This window comes from Tachyglossus aculeatus, chromosome 1 (assembly GCF_015852505.1).
Source record: "Tachyglossus aculeatus isolate mTacAcu1 chromosome 1, mTacAcu1.pri, whole genome shotgun sequence".
Lineage (NCBI taxonomy): Eukaryota > Metazoa > Chordata > Mammalia > Monotremata > Tachyglossidae > Tachyglossus > Tachyglossus aculeatus.
Window position 1 is genome coordinate 32,635,396 of NC_052066.1, and position 7,689 is coordinate 32,643,084.

Below are 7,689 nucleotides of genomic sequence, written 5' to 3' on the forward strand. Positions count from 1 at the left end.
TATTTATTTATATTAATGTCTGTCTCCCCCTCTAGACTGTGAGCTCGTTGTGGGCAGGGCATATGTCCATTTGTTGTTGTATTATACTCTCCCAAGGACTTAGTACAGTGCTTTTTTTTTAATGGCATTTATTAAGCACTTATTATGTGCAAAGCACTGTTCTAAGCGCTGGGGTAGATACAAGGTAATCAAGTTGTCCCACGTGGGGCTCACAGACTTAATCCCCATTTTCCAGATGAGGTAACTAAGGCCCAGAAAAGTTAAGTGACTTGCCCAAAGTCACACAGCTGGCAAGCGGCGGAGTCAGAATTTGAACCCATGACCTCTCACTCCAAAGCCCGGGCTCTTTCCACTGACTTTTTGCACAGTAAGCGCTCAATAAATATGATTGAATGAATTGAATGAATGAATAGTCTTCTCTGACCCAGGTTGGGGAGGGGATAAGAATAACGATAATTGCACAATTTGTTGACCACATACTATGCATCAGTCACTGTACTAAGTGCTGTGTGGATGCAAGCAAATAATAATAATAATAATAATAATGGCATTTGTTAAGTGCTTACTATGTGCAAAGCACTGTTCTAAGTGCTGGGGGGATACAAGGTGATCAGGTTGTCCCACGTGGGGCTCACAGTCTTAATCCCCATTTTACAGAGGCTCAGAGAATTGAAGTGACTTGCCCAAGGTCACACAGCTGACAAGCGGCCGAGCTGGGATTAGAACCCATGACCTCTGACTCCCAAGATCGTGCTCTTTCCACTGAGCCATGCTGCTTCTCCACTGAGCCATGCTGCATCGAGTTGGACACAGTCCTTGACCCACAAGCACTCACAGTCTCAATCCTCATTTTACAGATGAGGTAACTGAGGCACAGAGAGTAGAAGTGACTTGCCCAAGGTCACACAGCAGACAAGAAGAGGAGCCGGGATTAAAACCCATTACTTTCTGACACCTAGACCCCTGCTCTTTCTACTATTCCATGCTACTTCTTGGGGTCCCTAGAATTCTGGTCTTTCCTGGGGTCCCCTGATCCAGGATGTGGGACTTTGGCCAGCCCACTTAATTAAGAGGGGCCACCCCTATCTAGGGCTTCATTGGGTGGGCGGGATCCCTCATTCTCTCCCCATTTCTCAGGACTTTGGGCTCATTTTGGGGACTAAGAACAAGTTGATGGATAAAATATTATCACAGAAAAAGCTCTGAAACACCTTCAGCCACAGGCCTCCTAGACAAGCCTCCAACCTACAGATCTCATTCAGCCCTCTGTTGCCCAAAAGGTCACTGAACACATAGCATCACCACTCAGGACAGCTTCCAGGAGGGAAAACCTTGGCTTGAAATTGCTCCTATGTTAATAACTGAGACTGATGTTTCACTTCTTCTTACCTATCAGATGTGGGCCAAGAAGACCCTTCCCCAAATCCTATCTGAAAAACTGGAGAAAACATTCATCTGTTAATCACAGAAACTACCCCAGTCTGGGAACCCTTGCTACCTGCATCAAATTGCATCTTATGATTGGCAAATGTTCCCGATAAATCCGGTCATGTCTGCAGGAACCAATCAAAATGCACAGTTAATCTGCATGTTATCAATCAACTCCTTCATCTGGGTGGAGGATGATCATATTGGGCCCCCAGGCACACCCGTTATTCAATCAAATGTGCCTTATTATGTCATGAACATGTAAGTCCAGTGTGGGCAGGGATTGTCTCTCTTTATTGCTGAATTGTAATAACAATAATAATGATGGTATTTGCTAAGCGCTTACAATTTGCCAAGCACTCTTCTAAGTGTTGGGATAGATACAAGGTTATCAGATTGTCCCACATGGAGCTCACAGTCTTAATCCCCATTTTACAGATGAGGTAGCTGAGGCACAGAGAAGTTAAGTGACTTGCCCAGAGGCACCAGGTGGCAAGTGGTAGAGCTGGAATTAGAACCCATGACCTCTGACTCCTTAGTGCTTTTCCCACTAAGCCATGCTGCTTCTGTACTTTCTGTACTTTCCAGTTGTACTTTCCTAGCGCTTAGTACAGTGGTCTGCACACAGTAAGTGCTCAATAAGTATGAATGAATGAATGAATGAATATCGTTCTACGTGTTACTTGCTTGCCATCAGTTTCTATCTCACAAGCTGGGACCAGGAAAATGGGTTTTACCTCCATCATTGCCAATGGGACCAAGAGGGAGATTTTCATTAAAGGCACTTAAATCTGTGTTCATCTAAACTTCTGCAGCTGAAGAATTGTGTTGGAAAGAAGAAACAATGATTTATCTTGGAAACATTAACAATTCATGGAAGTCCAAAAGTGATTTAAATAGAAATAACTGTAAAGAATCTTTAGATCTTTCACTGGTTTTTAAATTTGAATGATCATGTTAAAGAGACTTGCAGAAGAAAAACAACTCATTCTCCATCAGGGTTTGCAAGAAAGCTCAAAGCTCTATCTTTTAATATGCAATCAAATGACTCAGACCTCTGCAATCATTCATTATGCACAGGGATTTTGTAGGATCTTCTATTTTATTCTTAATTACATCTCCCAAATGTACTTTTTCAGTGACAATTCTACGTTTCAAAAAGGACACATCAAAAGGAGCATTAAGTCATCTTCAGGCAACTTTGACATTATTATTGACTTTACTCTCTCTTTCAACCTGTATATTCTGGTACTCAACAAATCACGTCAATTCTTTCTTCCCAACACCTCCATAATCTGCCCCTTCCCCTTCATTCAAACTACCACCACATAGGTCCAAGCACTTGTCGTAATTCATTCATTCATTCATTCAATGGTATCTATTGAGTACTTAGTACTGGCTACTACTGCATTAGCTTCCTTGCATTCCTCTTTGCCTGCAGGCTCTCCTCCCTGGTTTATTTTTCTGAACCATTGCTTTAGGCATGTCTCTTCACTCCTCAAAAAATCTTCAGTGGTTGCCCATTTCTCTCTGCACCAAGCAGAAACTCCTGGCTGTTGGCTTATAAGCACTCTATCAACTTTCTACCCTAAACTTATCCTGGCTCCTCTCCCAGTACATTCCAGTTCGCTAACTACTCTCCCCTCAAGCCACCCTACGCATCGCTCCGTGTTCCCATCTCTCTGGCTGCCTTTGCTTCAGCCTGGAATTTCCTCCCCTTCACCGTGCCTCAATTTCATCGATCTCACCTCTTGTCCACATCCTGCCTCAATTTCATCTATCTCGGCTCTCGTCTACATCCTGCCTCTGGCCTTGGAATGTCCTTGCTCCTCAAATCTGAACGACAATCGCTCTCCCCCACTTCAAAGGCTTATTGAAGGCACATCTCCTCCAAGAAGCCTTCCTTGACTAGGCCCCCCTTTTCTCTTCTCCCACTCCCTTTGAGTCACCCGACTTGCTCCCTTTGTTCTTCACCCCTCCACCCCCCAGCCCCACAGCACTTATTCATTTTCAATCATTCAGTTTTATTTATTGAGCACTTACTGTGTGCAGAGCACTCTACAAAGTACTTGGGAGAGTACAATACAACAATAAACAGACACAGTCCCTGCCCACAACGACCTTACAGTCTAGAGTCTAAAGTTTCTTCTTTCTCTTGCACTCCAACTTCTCTGTCGTTCAGAACCCTAGTCATCAGAATAGTGGCAAGTCTGCTGGCAAGTCTTTCATTTCATCATATTTCTTAAGCACTTACTGTGTGTGGAGCACTTGTACTAAGCACTTGGGAGAGTAATAATAATAATAATAATGATAATAATAATATTTGTTAAGAACTTACTATGTGCCAGGCACTGTACTAAGCACTGGGGTGGATACAAGCCAGTCGGGTTGGACACAGTCCCTATCCCACATGGGGTTCATAGTATCAAACCACATTTTACAGAGGAGGGAACAGAGGCCCAGCAAAGGGAATTACTTGCCCAAGGTCACACAGCAGACATGTGGCAGAGCTGGATTAGAACCCAAGTCCTTCTGATTCCCAGGCCTGTCCTCCCAAGGTAAGTGTCAGAGGACAATGTAGGTGAAAGACAGAGAAGGGGCTTTACCATAAAACCTCCCATCAACCCTCCTTCACCAAGATGAAGTTAATCTAGGGAATCTATTACTTAAGTACTTATCTGTAATTCATTTATTCATATTAATGTCTGTCTCCCCTCTTCTAGACTGTAAGCTCATTGTGGGCAGGGAATGTGTCTGTTTATTGTTGGATTGTACTCTCCAAAGTGCGTCGTACAGTGCTCTGCACACAGTAAGTGCTCATAAATATATGAATGTGAAAAAGAAAGTGAAATGTGAAAGAAAGAAATATGAAAATATATGAAAGTGAAAAAGACCATTGCTTTCCCCATATTCAAGTCCCTGCTCTCAGTGGAGGAGGACTTTCCTGATTATTCTCTCAGCATGGCTCAGTGGAAAGAGCACAGGCTTGGGAGCCAGAGGTCATGGGTTCTAATACCGGCTCCAGCACATGTCTGCTGTGTGATCTTGGTCAAGTCATTTAACTTCTCTGAGCCTCAGTTACCTCATCTGTAAAATGGGTATTAAGGCTGTGAGCCCCACGTGGGACATTGTGATCACTTTGTATCCCCCCAGTACTTAGAACAGTGCTTTGCACATAGTAAGTGCTTAACAAATGCCATTATTACTATTAGTATTAGTATTATCTCCTATCCTCTCATCTTATTTCTTCTCATCTCCTATCCTTGGCACCACCCAACCATAAAAAAAAGATGGCATCACCTAAATGCAGCACTTAGCATGTAGTAAATTCTTAGTATATACAGTATTACTATGTTGCCTTATGAACATAGTGATCTTTGAAGGCTTTCTCACTTTCTCTCCTCTTTCATGCCATAGAACCCCAGCCTAGCCTCTGGGCAGAGGTTCTTCTTTTTTGTCTCCATTCATTTAACCTCCCTATTTCAACCGAAGCCATCCTGTGATGTGAGATCTACACATAAGTGAAACTGGGCCTGGGAGATTACTATAACAAAATAGCTAGAATTTACATAGATATAAGACCCCCATTTTCCTTATATATTTCTGGAGAGCCTAGTATTCTGAAATTATTTCTTGAATCACAAACTAATCATTTAAATAGTTCCAGCAGAGTGTCAGATCCAGTGAGGGATTGTAGATGAAACAAAGATGCATTTATAGCACTTGTCAGGTAGATACTGCAGTTTATACTATTATGTCTAGTAACTGAATAGTAGCTAATGGGTGTCCATTGGCAGAGCTATATTGTGGTCTGTCTTTGTTCATTCAAAAGACTATCCAAGACATCCTGTTGGTGACTAACAAGGTAATTGGAGGAAAGGAAAACAAAACTACAGTTCCCACAATGCAAACAGCTTGACTCATGAACTTTCTGCTTCACAATATAGCAGAGCCAAGCAACTGGGTTGATTTAATGATGAGTGAGGGAAGCATTTCTGCTCTCTTTCATTTTCACCTGCCACTGATGAGTTTCCAACAGTTTCCATATCTGTACATATCTATTCTATTTATTTTATTTTGTTAGTATGTTTGGTTTTGTTCTCTGTCTCCCTTTAGACTGTGAGCCCACTGTTGGGAAGGGACTGTCTCTATATGTTGCCAATTTGTACTTCCCAAGTGCTTAGTACAGTGCTCTGCACATAGTAAGCGCTCAATAAATACGATTGATGATGATGAAGAGTGAAGAACATCTTTAAAGAAGCATGGGAAAACCATCTCCCTTAATTAAGTGGATAGGAAGATAGGCCAGGGAGGTGGGAGTTGATTATCTAGTTTGGAATTTCCCTTTATAAATCTTAGTGTGTGTTATCTATCTGTTTATGTTCTAAATGGAATCCTGTTTATCTATACTATTTGTGGGTGATGTTTGATCATGGTTTTATTAATGGAATCCTGGGTGGTGTTTTAAGTCTCCAATATGCTACTTCTGAAGTGGAACCTCCTCATCCTCAATCCAACAGACAATTACTCTCTCCCTCTTTGAAGTCTTATTGAAGACTCATCTCCACCAAGAGGTTTTCCATGACTAAGCCCTTCTTTCCTCTTCTCCCTTTGCCTTCTATATTACCCTAACTTGCTCCCTTCATTCATCTCCCCCTCACAGCCCCATAGCACTTATGTACATATCATCATCATCATCATCATCATCAATCGTATTTATTGAGCGCTTACTGTGTGCAGAGCACTGTACTAAGCGCTTGGGAAGTACAAGTTAGCAACATATAGAGACAGTCCCTACCCAACAGTGGGCTCACAGTCTAAAAGGGGGAGACAGAGAACAAAACCAAACATACTAACAAAATAAAATAAATAGAGTAGATATGTACAAGTAAAATAAATAAATAAACAGAGTAACAAATATGTACAAACATATATACATATATACAGGTGCTGTGGGGAAGGGAAGGAGGTAAGATGAGGGGGATGGAGAGGGGGACGAGGGGGAGAGGAAGGAAGGGGCTCAGTCTGGGAAGGCCTTCTGGAGGAGGTGAGCTCTCAGTAGGGCCTGGAAGGGAGGAAGAGAGCTAGCTTGGCGGATGGGCAGAGGGAGGGCATTCCAGGCCCGGGGGATGACGTGGGCCGGGGGTCGATGGTGGGACAGGTGAGAACGAGGTATAGTGAGGAGATTAGCGGCAGAGGAGAGGAGGGTGCGGGGTGGACTGTAGAAGGAGAGAAGGGAGGTGAGGTAGGAGAGGCGAGGTGATGAAGAGCCTTGATATCTGTAACTCATTTATTTATATTAACGTCTGTCTCCCCCTCTAGACTTAAGCTCTTTGTGAGCAGGGAATGTGTCTACTTATTGTTATACTGTACTCTCCCAAGCGCTTAGTACAGGGCTCTGCACACAGTAAATGCTTAATAAATACTATTGAATGAATGAATGACTCAATAAGTTTCTTGAAGGGAAGGATCATGTATGACAATTGTACTCTTCCAGGTGCTTAGAATAATGCTATACACGCAGTAATTATTCAGTAAATACTATTAGTTGATGGATTGATTGGCATTTCTAGGCCCATATCTTCCTTTGATTTGTAAAAATAATATGGAATCACCGATGATCCTGGTTTCTGGGTATTTAGCAAACCAGCCTCAAATTCAGTCAAGGTAAACTACTCCAGAACACTCTCAGGATCACACCTAGAGAGTTTCCAGTACTCTACCAGTCTCGGCTATGGGAGGAAGAGTCAAGCAGAGGCCTATCCATTCCATTCCTAGCTTGGGCAGTGGCTAGCGAATGGAAGGCAATCTGCTACAAGTTGAAACTCACCCATGCTTGGAAACAGCGGCACGGGAGAGAGTTGAGGGCGGAGTCTTGAGTTTACTGTGTGGAAGGCAGCAATGGTTAACTATTTCCCTATTTTTACCAAGAGAACTGTATGGATAAACTACCAGAATGATTGCAGATGGAGAGCAGGACGTTCTGGTAGAGATGTGTCTGTGGTGTCACTATGGGTCAGAAACAACTTGATGGTATAAGACAAGAAAAGACTCCTCCAGATTCTGAGGCTGCCATAAGGACTGAATGCAGTCCATTGTTTTATTTCTGTTTTTTTTTTATAATTAAAACAAAAACAACTTGGTCTGTTTAAGACCATGCAAGTGATGAACATCACAAATAAAAGTAAAAAGCAACGTCCCTCAATATGAATGTATAGACATATACATAATGAATACATATGTGCATATATATATAGATGG

The 7,689-nt window shown here is 42.5% G+C and overlaps 1 non-coding gene across 1 annotated transcript; it reads left to right on the forward strand.

Annotated features, from left to right (window-relative positions):
- The first annotated feature begins 7,110 nt into the window (after nucleotides 1–7,110).
- Nucleotides 7,111–7,248, forward strand: LOC119937287. The gene has a single exon (XR_005453969.1). It is a non-coding gene; the product is annotated as a small nucleolar RNA SNORA7 (small nucleolar RNA).
- Nucleotides 7,249–7,689: the final 441 nt, after the last annotated feature.